Source organism: Bombina bombina, chromosome 4 (genome assembly GCF_027579735.1).
Source record: "Bombina bombina isolate aBomBom1 chromosome 4, aBomBom1.pri, whole genome shotgun sequence".
Classification (NCBI taxonomy): Eukaryota; Metazoa; Chordata; class Amphibia; order Anura; family Bombinatoridae; genus Bombina; species Bombina bombina.
This window is the reverse complement of record NC_069502.1, coordinates 1,006,099,377-1,006,115,251: the sequence shown is the minus strand read 5'-3', so window position 1 is coordinate 1,006,115,251 and position 15,875 is coordinate 1,006,099,377.

The following is a 15,875-nucleotide window of genomic DNA, read 5'->3' as shown; positions in this document are numbered from 1 at the left end:
GTTTATTTGTTATTTCTGATGCAAGAAGAAATGTTATATGTTATTTTTATTGTTGTAAAAACTTAATAAAAACTATTTAATCATAAAAAACAGCCATTTTCCGCTGAAAAAATTAATCCACAACCCAAAAAATTAAGTTTATTCTCATAAAAGAAAAAAACTCAAATCAAAAGCAGAAGAATCAAACTGAAACAGCTGCCTGAAGAACTTTTCTACCAAAGACTGCTTCTGAAGAAGCAAATACATCAAAACCGTAGAATTTAGTAAATGTATGCAAAGAGGACCAAGTTGCCGCTTTGCAAATCTGATCAACTGAAGCTTCATTCTTAAAGGCCCACAAAGTGGAGACTGATCTAGTAGAATGAGCTTTAATTCTCTGAGGCGGGGCCTGACCCGACGCCAAATAAGCTTGATGAATCAAAAGTTTCAACCAAGAAGCCAAGGAAATAGCAGAAGCCTTCTGACCTTTCCTAGGACCAGAAAATAAAACAAATAAACTGGAAGTCTTCCTGAAATCTTTAGTAGCTTCCACATAATATTTCAAAGCTCTAACCACATCCAAAGGGATGTGGTTAGGACACAAGGAAGGGACAACAATTTCTCTATTAATGTTGTTAGAATTCACAACCTTAGGTAAAAATTGAAAAGAAGTCTGCAAAACTGCCTTATCCGGATGAAAAATCAGAAAGGAGACTCACAAGAAAGAGCAGATAGCTCAGAAACTCTTCTAGCAGAAGAGATAGCCAAAAGGAACAACACTTTCCAAAGTAGTTTAAATGTCCAAAGAATGCATAGGCTCAAATGGAGGAGCCTGTACAGCCTTCAGAACCAAATTAAGACTCCAAGGAGGAGAAATTGATTTAATGACAGGCTTAATATGAACTAAAGCCTGTACAAAACATTGAATATCAGGAAGTATAGCAATCTTTCTGTGAAACAAAACAGAAAGAGCAGAGATTTGTTCCTTCAAGGAATTTGCAGACAAACCCTTATCCAAACCATCCTGAAGAAACTGTAAAATTCTAGGAATTCTAAAAGAATGCCAGGAGAATTTATGAGAAGAACACCATGAAATGTAAGTCTTCCAAACTCTAAAATAAATCTTTCTAGAGACAGATTTACGAGCTTGTAACATAGTATTAATCACTGAGTCAGAAAACCCTCTATGACTTAGTACTAAGCGTTCAATTTCCATACCTTCAAATTTAATGATTTGAGATCCTGATGGAAAAACGGACCTTGAGACAGTAGGTTTGGCCTTAACGGAAGTGGCCAAGGCGGGCAACTGGACATCCGAACCAGATCCGCATACCAAAACCTATGTGGCCATGCTGGAGCCACCAGCAACACAAATGATTGTTCCATGATGATTTTGGAGATCACTCTTGGAAGGAGAACTAGAGGCGGGAAAATGTAAGCAGGATGATAACACCAAGGAAGTGTCAGCGCATCCGCTGCTTCCGCCTGAACATCCCTGGACCTGGACAGGTATCTGGGAAGTTTCTTGTTTAGATGAGAGGCCATGAGATCTATCTCTGGAAGACCCCACATCTGAACAATCTGAGAAAACACATCTGGATGGAGAGACCACTCCCCTGGATGTAAAGTCTGCCGGCTGAGATAATCCACCTCCCATTTGTCTACACCTGGGATATGCACCGCAGAGATTAGACAGGAGCTGGATTCCACCCAACCAAGTATCTGAGATACTTGCTTCATAGCTTGGGGACTGTGAGTCCCACCCTGATGATTGACATATGCCACTGTTGTGATATTGTCTGTCTGAAAACAAATGAACATCTCTCTCTTTAACAGAGGCCAAAACTGAAGAGCTCTGAGAATTGCATGGAGTTCTAAAATATTTATTGGTAATCTCGCCTCTTGAGATTTCCAAACCCCTTTTGCTGTCAGAGATCCCCAAACAGCTCCCCAACCTGAAAGACTTGCATCTGTTGTGATCACAGTCCACAAATTGATCCTACAACCATGTTTCCGAAGAAACAACACTAGTTGATTTGTGTGAGATTCTGCAGAACGTAAAGACTGAGCTAGTACCAAGAGATCATCCAAATAAGGAAACACCGCAATACCCTGTTCTCTGATTACAGAGAGTAGGGCACCTAGAACCTTTGAAAAGATTCTTGGAGCTATTGCTAGGCCAAATGGAAGAGCAACAAATTGGTAATGCTTGTCTAGAAAAGAGAATCTCAGAAACTGATAATGTTCTGGATTAATCGGAATATGAAGGTATGCATCCTGCAAGTCTATTGTGGACATATAATGTCCTTGCTGAACAAAAGGCAGAATGGTCCTTATAGTCACCATCTTGAAAGTTGGTACTCTTACATAACGATTCAAAATTTTCAGATCCAGAACTGGTCTGAATAAATTTTACTTCTTTCGGACAATGAATAGATTTGAATAAAACCCCATACCTTGTTCCTGAAAAGGAACTGGCATGATTACCCCTGAAGACTCCAGGTCTGAAACACACTTCAGGAAAGCCTGAGCTTTTACTGGATTTACTGGGATATGTGAGAGAAAAAATCTTCTCACAGGAGGTCTTACTCTGAATCCTATTCAATACCCTTGAGAGACAATGTTCTGAATCCATCGATGTTGGACAGAAGTTATCCAAATATCCTTGAAAAACCTTAATATGCCCGCTACCAGCTGAGCTGGAATGAGGGCCGCACCTTCATGCGGACTTAGGGGCTGACTTTGGTTTCCTAAATGGCTTGGATTTATTCCAATTTGAGGAACGCTTCCAATTGGAAACAGATTCCTTGGGGGAAGGATTACGTTTTTGTTCCTTATTTTGACGAAAGGTACGAAAACAGTTAGAAGCCTTAGATTTACCCTTAGGTTTTTTATCCTGAGGCAGAAAAAATCCCTTTCCCTCAGTGACAGTTGAAATAGTAGAATCCAACTGAGAACTAAATAAATTATTACTTTGGAAAGAATGAGATAGTAATCTAGATTTAGATGTCATATCAGCATTCCAAGATTTAAGCCACAAAGTTCTTCTAGCTAATATAGCTAAAGACATGGATCTAACATCAATTTTGATAATATCAAAATAGCATCACAAATAAAATGATTAGCATGTTGCAGTAAGCGAATAATGCTAGATATGTCAGAATCCAATTCTTGTTGTGCTAAATTCTCCAACCAGAAAGTTGATGCAGCCGCAACATCAGCCAAAGAAATTGCAGGTCTAAGAAGATGACCTGAATATAAATAGGCCTTCCTTAGATAAGATTCAAGCTTCCTTTCTAAAGGATCCTTAAAAGAAGTATTATATTCTATAGGAATAGTGGTACGTTTAGCAAGAGTAGAAATAGCCCCATCAACTTTGGGGATTTTTTCCCAAAACTCTATAGAATTTGCTGGTAAAAGATACAATTTTTTAAACCTTAAAGAAGGAATAAAAGAAGTACCTGGCTTATTCCATTCCTTAGAAATCATATCAGAAATAGCCTCAGGAATAGGAAAAACCCCTGGAGAAACCACAGGAGGTTTAAAAACAGCATTTAAACGTTTATTAGACTTAATGTCAAGAGGACTGGATACCTCAATATCCAAAGTAATTAACACTTCTTTTAATAAAGAACGCATATACTCTATTTTAAATAAATAAGTAGATTTGTCAGTGTCAATGTCTGAGGAAGGAACTTCTGTATCAGATAGATCCTCATCAGAAGAGGATAAATTATTATGTTGTTGGTCATTTGAAATTTCATCAACTGAATGAGAAGTTTTAAAAGACCTTTTACGTTTATTAGAAGATGGAAATGCAGACAAAGCCTTCAGGATAGAATCAGAAACAAATTCTTTAAAATTCATAGGTATATCATGTACATTAGAAGTTGAAGGAACTACAACTGGCAATGTACTATTACTGATGGATACACTATCTGCATGTAAAAATTTATCATGACAACTATTACAAATGACATTCGGCGAAATAATTTCTACAATTTTACAACAAATGCACTTAGCTTTGGTAGAACCGATGTCAGGCAGCAATGTTCCAGCAGAAACTTCTGAGGAGGGATCAGATTGAAACATCTTGCAAAATGTAAAAGAAAAAACAACATATAAAGCAAAATTATCAATTTCCTTATATGACAGTTTCAGGAATGGGAAAAAATGCAAATAACATAGTCCTCAGATAGAGAAAAAGGCAAGAGGCAAACATCAATGGGGTATTGAAATAATGAAAAAGTTTGGCGCCAAGTATGACGCACAACGTAACTAAAAACTTTTCTGGCGCCAATAATAACCGGAAATGACACACTCGCGTCACTAATGACGCAACCGTGTGTAAGGCTTCGGCGTCAACTATGACGCCGGAAATGAGGAAGTTGCGTCATAAACGTATTTTGTTGCGCCAAAAAGCTCTCGCGCCAAGAATTACGCAATAAAGTTTAGCATTTGACGCACCCGCGGGCCTAATACCGCCCGCAATTTGCAAGAAGTAGTCAATTGAAAAAAAGACTAAACCCCAGGTAAGAAAGAAATTTCTTAAAAAAATGTTTATATTCCCAAATATGAAACTGACAGTCTGCAGATGGAAATACATGAACCTGACTCATGGCAAATATAAGTACAATACATATATTTAGAACTTTATATAAATGCATAAAGTGCCAAACCATAGCTGAGGTGTCTTAAATAATAAAAAACATACTTACCAAAAGACACCCATCCACATATAGCAGATAGCCAAACCAGTACTAAAACAGTTATTAGTAGAGGTAATGGTAAATTGAGAGTATATCGTCGATCTGAAAAGGGAGGTAGGAGATGAATCTCTACGACCGATAACAGAGAACCTATGAAATAGACCCCCGTTAGGGAAATCATCGTATTCAATAAGTGATACTCCCTTCACGTCCCTCTGACATTCGCTGTACTCTGAGAGGAATCGGGCTTCAACAATGCTGAGAAGCACATATCAACGTAGAAATCTTAGCACAAACTTACTTCACCACCTCCATAGGAGGCAAAGTTTGTAAAACTGAATTGTGGGTGTGGTGAGGGGTGTATTTATAGGCATTTTGAGGTTTGGGAAACTTTGCCCCTCCTGGTAGGATTGTATATCCCATACGTCACTAGCTCATGGACTCTTGCCAATTAAATGAAAGAAAGAATACAAACATATGGGAGCTATAAATAAAAAGAGAGAAGCGCTCAACCTGAGAACGAACAATAGCATAATAGCTTGTTCTATGGCTAGTTACCACCCAAGAAGCAGCCTCTTTTTGCTCAACATGTGCCTTTCACAGAGAAGAACTTTTCTGAAGCATATCAGTCTGATCCTGACTTCACAGTACAGTCCAGCCCCGAAATACCAGGCAATCTCTCTCTGAACGAGAAAAACAGCAAACCCCCAGACATACATTTCGGCCTATTGTGGGCCCCGTCAGTGAGGTGCAGCCACATCCCTCTAGGCACACCAAACAACGGGTTCACGTCTGGATTCCCGCATCACACATAGGGAGACTTCCCTAAGCGTCATAATTTGCATAAATAAAAAGAGAGAAGCACTCAACCTGAGAACGAACAATAGCATGATAGCTTGTTCTATGGCTAGTTACCACCCAAGAAGCAGCCTCTTTTTGTTCAACATGTGCCTTTCACAGAGAAGAACTTTCCTGAAACATATCAGTCTGATCCTGACTTCACAGTACAGTCCAGCCCTGAAATACCAGGCAATTCCTCTCTGAACGAGAAAAACAGCAAAACCCCAGATGTACGTTTCGGCCTATTGTGGGCCCCGTCAGTGAGGTGCAGCCATATCCCTCTAGGCACACCGAGCAACGGGTCCACGTCTGGATTCCCGCATCACACATAGGGAGACTTCCCTAAGCGTCATAATTTGCATAAATAAAAATAGAGGAGCGCTCAACCTGAGAACGAACAATAGCATAATAACTTGTTCTTTGGCTAGTTACCACCCAAGAAGCAGCCTCTTTTTGCTCAACATGTGCCTTTCACAGAGAAGAACTTTCCTGAAGCATATCAGTCTGATCCTGACTTCACAGTACTGTCCAGCCCCGAAATATCAGGCAATCCCTCTCTGAATAAGAAAAACAGCAAAACCCCAGACGTACGTTTCGGCCTATTGTGGGCCCCGTCAGTGTGGTGCAGCCATATCCCTCTAGGCACAACGAGCAACAGGTCCACGTCTGGATTCCCGCATCACACATAGGGAGACTTCCCTAAGTGTCATAATTTGCATAAATAAAAAGAGAGAAGCGCTCAACCTGAGAACGAAACATTAGCATAATAACTTGTTCTATGGCTAATTACCACCCAAGAATCAGCCTCTTTTTGCTCAACATGTGCCTTTCACAGAGAAGAACTTTCCTGAAGCATATCAGTCTGATCCTGACTTCACAGTACAGTCCAGCCCCCAAATCTCAGGCAATCCCTCTCTGAATGAGAAAAACAGCAAAACCCAAGACGTACGTTTCGGCCTATTGTGGGCCCCATCAGTGAGGTGCAGCCATATCCCTCTAGGCACACCGAGCAACAGGTCCACGTCTGGATTCCCGCATCACACATAGGGAGACTTCCCTAAGTGTCATAATTTGCATAAATAAAAAGAGAGAAGCACTCAACCTGAGAACGAACAATAGCATGATAGCTTGTTCTATGGCTAGTTACCACCCAAGAAGCAGCCTCTTTTTGCTCAACATGTGCCTTTCACAGAGAAAAACTTTCCTGAAACATATCAGTCTGATCCTGACTTCACAGTACAGTCCAGCCCTGAAATACCAGGCAATTCCTCTCTGAATGAGAAAAACAGCAAAACCCCAGATGTACGTTTCGGCCTATTGTGGGCCCCGTCAGTGAGGTGCAGCCATATCCCTCTAGGCACACCGAGCAACGGGTCCACTTCTGGATTCCCGCATCACACATAGGGAGACTTCCCTAAGCGTCATAATTTGCATAAATAAAAATAGAGGAGCGCTCAACCTGAGAACGAACAATAGCATAATAACTTGTTCTATGGCTAGTTACCACCCAAGAAGCAGCCTTTTTTTGCTCAACATGTGCCTTTCACAGAGAAGAACTTTCCTGAAGCATATCAGTCTGATCCTGACTTCACAGTACAGACCAGCCCCGAAATATCAGGCAATCCCTCTCTGAACGAGACAAACAGCAAAACCCCCGACGTACGTTTCGGCCTATTGTGGGCCCCGTCAGTGAGGTGCAGCCATATCCCTCTAGGCACACCGAGCAACAGGTCCACGTCTGGATTCCCGAATCACACAAAGGGAGACTTTCCTAAGTGTCATAATTTGCATAAATAAAAAGAGAAAAGCGCTCAACCTAAGAACGAACAATAGCAAAATAGCTTGTTCTATGGCTAGTTACCACCCAAGAAGCAGCCTCTTTTTGCTCAACATGTGCCTTTCACAGAGAAGAACTTTCCTGAAGCATATCAGTCTGATCCTGACTTCACAGTACTGTCCAGCCCCGAAATATCAGGCAATCCCTCTCTGAATGAGAAAAACAGAAAACCCCAGACATACGTTTCGGCCTATTGTGGGCCCCGTCAGTGTGGTGCAGCCATATCCCTCTAGGCACAACGAGCAACAGGTCCACGTCTGGATTCCCGCATCACACATAGGGAGACTTCCCTAAGTGTCATAATTTGCATAAATAAAAAGAGAGAAGCGCTCAACCTGAGAACGAAACATTAGCATAATAACTTGTTCTATGGCTAATTACCACCCAAGAAGCAGCCTCTTTTTGCTCAACATGTGCCTTTCACAGAGAAGAACTTTCCTGAAGCATATCAGTCTGATCCTGACTTCACAGTACAGTCCAGCCCCCAAATCTCAGGCAATCCCTCTCTGAATGAGAAAAACAGCAAAACCCCAGACGTACGTTTCGGCCTATTGTGGGCCCCATCAGTGAGGTGCAGCCATATCCCTCTAGGCACACCGAGCAACAGGTGCACGTCTGGATTCCCGCATCACACATAGGGAGACTTCCCTAAGTGTCATAATTTGCATAAATAAAAAGAGAGAAGCACTCAACCTGGAACGAACAATAGCATAATAGCTTGTTCTATGGCTAGTTACCACCCAAGAAGCAGCCTCTTTTTGCTCAACATGTGCCTTTCACAGAGAAAAACTTTCCTGAAGCATATCAGTCTGATCCTGACTTCACAGTACAGTCCAGCCCCGAAATACCAGGTAATCCCTCTCTGAATGAGAAAAACAGCAAAACCCCAGACGTACGTTTCGGCCTATTGTGGGCCCCGTCAGTGTGGTGCAGCCAGATCCCTCTAGGCACACCGAGCAACAGGTCCACGTCTGGATTCCCGCATCACACATAGGGAGACTTCCCTAAGTGTCATAATTTGCATAAATAAAAAGAGAGAAGCGCTCAACCTGAGAACGAAACATTAGCATAATAACTTGTTCTATGGCTAGTTACCACCCAAGAAGCAGCCTCTATTTGCTCAACATGTGCCTTTCACAGAGAAGAACTTTCCTGAAGCATATCAGTCTGATCCTGACTTCACAGTACAGTCCAGCCCCGAAATACCAGGCAATCCCTCTCTAAACAAGAAAAACAGCAAAACCCCAGACATACGTTTCGGCTTATTGTGGGCCCCGTCAGTGAGGTTCAGCCATATCCCTCTAGGCACACCGAGCAACGGGTCCACATCTGGATTCCCACATCACACATAGGGCGACTTCCCTAAGTGTCATAATTTGCATAAATAAAAAGAGAGAAGCACTCAACCTGAGAACGAACAATAGCATAATAGCTTGTTCTATGGCTAGTTACCACCCAAGAAGCAGCCTCTTTTTGCACAACATGCGGGAAGCCATACGTGGACCCGTTGCTCAGTGTGCCTAGAGGGATATGGCTGCACCTCACTGACGAGGCCCACAATAGGCCGAAACGTACATCTGGGATTTTGCAGTTTCTCTTGTTCAGAGAGGGATTGCCTGGTATTTCGGGGCTGGACTGTACTGTGAAGTCAGGATCAGACTGATATGCTTCAGGAAAGTTATTCTCTGTGTAAGGCACATGCTGAGCATAAAGAGGCTGCTTCTGGGGTGGTAACTAGCCATAGAACAAGCTATCATGCTATTGTTCGTTCTCAGGTTGAGCGCTTCTCTCTTTTTATTTATGCAAATATATATATATTATACACAGATATAAACCTAAAGGAACAATTTCTAATACTTTTTATACATGGCAGCGGGTATATCAGGTCACTGAATACACATTAACCCCTTCGCTACTGGGATTTTCAGAGAAGAACTCCAATTAAACAGCAATAAAAAAGTTAAACAGAAATAAAGACTTGTTTTTTGTTTTTTATTTAACTGTCAAAACTATATATATATTTTAAGTAGACAGCGCAAGGTATTGATCTAGGTGCATTTTGGTATATTTCATGTCACCATTTCGCCACCAAATGGGATCATATAAAGACATAATTTATGTAAGAACTTACCTGATAAATTCATTTCTTTCATATTAGCAAGAGTCCATGAGCTAGTGACGTATGGGATATACATTCCTACCAGGAGGGGCAAAGTTTCCCAAACCTCAAAATGCCTATAAATACACCCCTCACCACACCCACAAATCAGTTTAACGAATAGCCAAGAAGTGGGGTGATAAGAAAAAAGTGCGAAAGCATAAAAAACAATGAATTGGAATAATTGTGCTTTATACAAAAAAATCATAACCACCACAAAAAAGGGCGGGCCTCATGGACTCTTGCTAATATGAAAGAAATTAATTTATCAGGTAAGTTCTTACATAAATTATGTTTTCTTTCATGTAATTAGCAAGAGTCCATGAGCTAGTGACGTATGGGATAATGACTACCCAAGATGTGGATCTTCCACGCAAGAGTCACTAGAGAGGGAGGGATAAAATAAAGACAGCCAATTCCGCTGAAAAATAATCCACACCCAAAATAAAGTTTAAATCTTATAATGAAGAAAACTGAAATTATACGCAGAAGAATCAAACTGAAACAGCTGCCTGAAGTATTTTTCTACCAAAAACTGCTTCAGAAGAAGAATACACATCAAAATGGTAGAATTTAGTAAAAGTATGCAAAGAAGACCAAGTTGCTGCTTTGCAAATCTGATCAATCGAAGCTTCATTCCTAAACGCCCAGGAAGTAGAAACTGACCTAGTAGAATGAGCTGTAATCCTTTGAGGCGGAGATTTACCCGACTCGACATAAGCATGATGAATTAAAGATTTCAACCAAGATGCCAAAGAAATGGCAGAGGCCTTCTGACCTTTCCTAGAACCGGAAAAGATAACAAATAGACTAGAAGTCTTTCGGAAATTCTTAGTAGCTTCAACATAATATTTCAAAGCTCTAACTACATCCAAAGAATGCAATGATCTCTCCTTAGAATTCTTAGGATTAGGACATAATGAAGGAACCACAATTTCTCTACTAATGTTGTTAGAATTCACAACCTTAGATAAAAATTTAAAAGAAGTTCGCAACACCGCCTTATCCTGATGGAAAATCAGAAAAGGAGATTCACAAGAAAGAGCAGATAATTCAGAAACTCTTCTAGCAGAAGAGATGGCCAAAAGAAAACAAAACTTTCCAAGAAAGTAATTTAATGTCCAGTGAATGCATAGGTTCAAACGGAAGAGCTTGAAGAGCCCCCAGAACCAAATTCAAACTCCAAGGAGGAGAAATTGACTTAATAACAGGTTTTATATGAACCAAAGCTTGTACAAAACAATGAATATCAGGAAGAATAGCAATCCTTCTGTGAAAAAGAACAGAAAGAGCAGAGATTTGTCCTTTCAAGGAACTTGCAGACAAACCTTTATCCAAACCATCCTGAAGAAACTGAAAAATTCTCGGAATTCTAAAAGAATGCCAGGAAAAATTATGAGAAAGACACCAAGATAAAAATTTAAAAGAAGTTCGCAACACCGCCTTATCCTGATGGAAAATCAGAAAAGGAGATTCACAAGAAAGAGCAGATAATTCAGAAACTCTTCTAGCAGAAGAGATGGCCAAAAGAAAACAAAACTTTCCAAGAAATTAATTTAATGTCCAGTGAATGCATAGGTTCAAACGGAAGAGCTTGAAGAGCCCCCAGAACCAAATTCAAACTCAAAGGAGGAGAAATTGACTTAATAACAGGTTTTATATATGAATATCAGGAAGAATAGCAATCCTTCTGTGAAAAAGAACAGAAAGAGCAGAGATTTGTCCTTTCAAGGAACTTGCAGACAAACCTTTATCCAAACCATCCTGAAGAAACTGAAAAATTCTCGGAATTCTAAAAGAATGCCAGGAAAAATGATGAGAAAGACACCAAGAAATGTACGTCTTCCAGACTCGATAATATATCTTCCTAGATACAGATCTACGAGCCTGTAACATAGTATTAATCACAGAGTCAGAGAAACCTCTTTGACTAAGAATCAAGCGTTCAATCTCCATACCTTTAAATTTAAGGATTCGAGATCCTGATGGTAAAAAAGTACCTTGTGATAGAAGGACTGGTCTTAACGGAAGAGTCCACGGTTGGCAAGAAGCCATGCGGACAAGATCCGTATACCAAAACCTGTGAGACCATGCTGGAGCCACCAGCAGAAAAAACGAGCATTCCTTCAGAATCTTGGAGATTACTCTTGGAAGAAGAACTAGAGGCAGAAAGATATAGGCAGGATGATACTTCCAAGGAAGTGACAATGCATCCACTGCTTCCGCCTGAGGATCCCTGGATCTGGACAGATACCTGGGAAGTTTCTTGTTTAGATGAGAAGCCATCAGATCTATTTCTGGAAGTCCCCACATTTGAACAATCTGAAGAAACACCTCTGGGTGAAGAGACCATTCGCCCGGATGTAACGTTTGGCGACTGAGATAATCCGCTTTCCAATTGTCAATACCTGGGATATGAACCGCAGAGATTAGACAGGAGCTGGATTCCGCCCATACCAGTATTCGAGATACTTCTTTCATAGCCAGAGGACTGTGAGTCCCTCCTTGATGATTGACATATGCCACAGTTGTGACATTGTCTGTCTGAAAACAAATGAACGATTCTCTCTTTAGAAGAGGCCATGACTGAAGAGCTTCTGAAAATTGCACGGAGTTCCAAAATATTGATTGGTAATCTCACCTCCTGAGATTTCCCAACCCCCATACAGCTCCCCAACCTGTCAGACTTGCACCTGTTGAGAACACAGTCCAGGTTGGAAGAAAAAAAGAAGCCCCCTGAACTAAACGATGGTGGTCTGTACCACGTCAGACGGTGTCGAACAATCAGTTTTAAAGATATTAAATGAGATATCTTTGTATAATCCCGGCACCACTGGTTCAGCATACAGAGCTGAAGAGGTTGCATGTGAAAATGAGCAAAGGGGAACACGTCCAATGCAGCAGTCATAAGAACCTAGAATTTCCATGCATAAGGCTACCGAAGGGAATGATTGAGACTGAAGGTTTCGATAAGCTGAAACCAATTTCAGACGTCTCCTGACCAACAGAGACAGAGTCATGGACACTGAATCTATCCGGAAATCTAAAAAAGGTTACTCTTGTCTGAGGAATCAACAAACTGATTGGTTAATTGATCCTCCAACCATGTTCTTGAAGAAACAACACTCGTAAAAAGCTGGAAAGGATCTTTCCATTGAAAATGAGCAAAGGGAATTGAATCCAATGCTGTTAAAACTTCTATGCATATATAGCAACTGAAGGAAATAATAGAGACTAAAGGTACCGACAGACGGAACCCAATACAAATTGTCCCTTGTCTGATAGAGACAAAGATAGTGACATAAACCATCTGGAAACCTAAAAAAAAAGGTGACCCTTGCGTGAGGAATTAAGAGCTTTTGAAAAAAGATCCTCTAACTATGTCCTGAAGAGCAAGTGAAACATATGAGAATCCGCATCCTCAGGAAATAATCTGAATGAAAACAGAAAAATGAAGAATACGCATTTATTGTATCTAAAGAAAACAAATAATGCTATCAATGACCACAAAAAGGCAAAATAGTTTGAATAAAACTCCAAAACCCAGTTCCTAGAAAAGGAACTGGAATAAAAACCCCAGAAGATTCCAGGTCTGAGCAGCGCTTGAACCCCATGGGTACCCAGCCATGCCTCAACAGTATCCAAAATATATAGGACAGAAACACACTGAAAGAAAGTGTTAGCCTTACTGGAATAAAATCAAAGAAATTTGGACAAAATAGAACCAAATAAATTTCAAAGAAGTCTTAACCTGCCCCTTACCAGCCAAGCTGGAATACGGCATGTGCATCGCAACATTAGGGAGCTAATTTCGAACCCCAATTAAAAACATGTTACTTGGGAAAGAACTCAGGATTCATTCCTTAATAAGAACAACCAAACTAGTATAAGCTTAAAGTTTTAGTCTTAGAACTCAATCTTGAATCCCATAGTAACAGTTAAGAATTGAATCCAATTATAATTGATTATCTTAGAACAAAAGAAATATGGATTTTTTTATTTATTTTTTAAATCACAGAATTCTTCTAGCTAAAATAGCTAAAGACATAGATTAACCCTCATTTGCGAATATATTCAATAAAATGAAGACACAAATGAAATCATTAGCATGATAGTCCAGTTTAAAGGACCAGTCAAAACAGAGGACTTGCAAAATGCAAAACAACAAGACAAATGCAACGGCACCTAGTCTAGTAAATGTTGTCCCTTAATAATGCTAAAATAAATCATGATCTGATACTTGATCTTAAAGTAAACAGAAAAAAATGAAGCAATTGCAATATCACAGGACCAAGAAAAGTACCTGAAACTAAATAATTTTCCAAAAATAAGATGCAACTATATAAAGGAAAATAAATACTATTTTGCTATAAAAACAATAGCATAATTAGTAGGAGTAGAGATAGCTCCAATAAATTGGAGAACCCTCCAAATTGAATTTAACTGCTGACAAAGAATATAGTTTAAAAATAAAAGACAATTCTCAGCCTATTCCATTCCCTAGTATGGGGAATTGGAAAGAAAACCTCTGAAATCACAGAAGAAATAAAAAGGCAGAAATAGTGTCAGCTAGTCTTAAAGAACTAGTTACCTTAATATCCAAAATAATCAACACCTCTTCAACAAAGAACAAATGTACTTTAATAATAAAAAAATTATATAAAAAAGTAGATTTGTTAGTGTCAATATCTGATGAAGAAAATTTCTGAAAGAGAAAAAAACATCATCAGAGAAGGATAAATCAGTATGTTGTTGGTCATTTGAAACGTCAATAATTAAAAAAGAAGTGAAAAAGACCTAAAAATCGTATTAGAAGGCACGAAGTCAGACATAGCCTTAATCAGAAAAAATATTTCTTATAAATCTTCTAAACATTTCTTGCACTTAAGAATGGAAATGTATAAAGCATAAATACTAATGGAATCTGCATGTAAAAGTATATCATAATAACTTATTACAAACCATAGCTAGAGATAAACATTGCTTTGGTAGAACTGAAACTCAGTTAAGCATTTTTCCAGAAGTGGCTTCTGACTCAGGGACAAACGGAGACATCTTGCAATATGTAAGAGAAAAACAACATATAAAACAAAATTGATCAAATTCCTTAAATGACAGTTTCAGGAATGGGAAAAAAATGCCAGTGAACAAGCTTCTAGCAACCAGAAGCAATAAATAATGAGACTTAAATAATGTGGAGACAATAGTGACGCCCATATTTTTTAGCGCCAAAAAAGACGCCCACATTATTTGGCGCCTAAATGCTTTTGGCGCCAAAAATGACGCCACATCCGGAACGCCGACACTTTTGGCGCAAAAAAACGTCAAAAAAATTACGCAACTTCCGGCGACACGTATGACGCCGGAAACAGAAAAAAAATTTTGCGCCAAAAAAGTCAGCGCCAAGAATGACGCAATAAAATGAAGCATTTTCAGCCCCCGCGAGCCTAATAGCCCACAGGGAAAAAGTCAAATTTTAAGGTAAGAAAAAAATTGATTAATTCATATGCATTATCCCAAATATGAAACTGACTGTCTGAAATAAGGAATGTTGAACATCCTGAGTCAAGGCAAATAAATGTTTGAACACATATATTTAGAACTTTATATAAAAGTGCCCAACCATAGCTTAGAGTGTCACAGAAAATAAGACTTACTTACCCCAGAACACTCATCTACAAGTAGAAGAAAGCCAAACCAGTACTGAAACGAGAATCAGTAGAGGTAATGGTATATATAAGAGTATATCGTCGATCTGAAAAGGGAGGTAAGAGATGAATCTCTACGACCGATAACAGAGAACCTATGAAATAGACCCCGTAGAAGGAGATCATTGAATTCAAACAGGCAATACTCTCCTCACATCCCTCTGACATTCACTGCACGCTGAGAGGAAAACCGGGCTCCAACCTGCTGCGGAGCGCATATCAACGTAGAATCTAGCACAAACTTACTTCACCACCTCCATAGGAGGCAAAGTTTGTAAAACTGATTTGTGGGTGTGGTGAGGGGTGTATTTATAGGCATTTTGAGGTTTGGGAAACTTTGCCCCTCCTGGTAGGAATGTATATCCCATACGTCACTAGCTCATGAACTACATGAATTACATGAAAGAAAAAGAAATCTTAACCTTTTTACAAACTTTCAGGTTTCTCACTGTAATTATTTACATACCGCTTGTGCAATCATGGCACAAATTATTGTAAAAGCTTCTCTTGGAATCCCTTTGTTCAGAAATAGCAGACATACATGGCTTTGCCTTTGCTTTTTGGTTATTAGAATACCGCTAATTGCAGCTGCGCTCCAGACTTCTATTATGAATCCCAGCAGTGAAGGGGTTAATCAGGTAGCT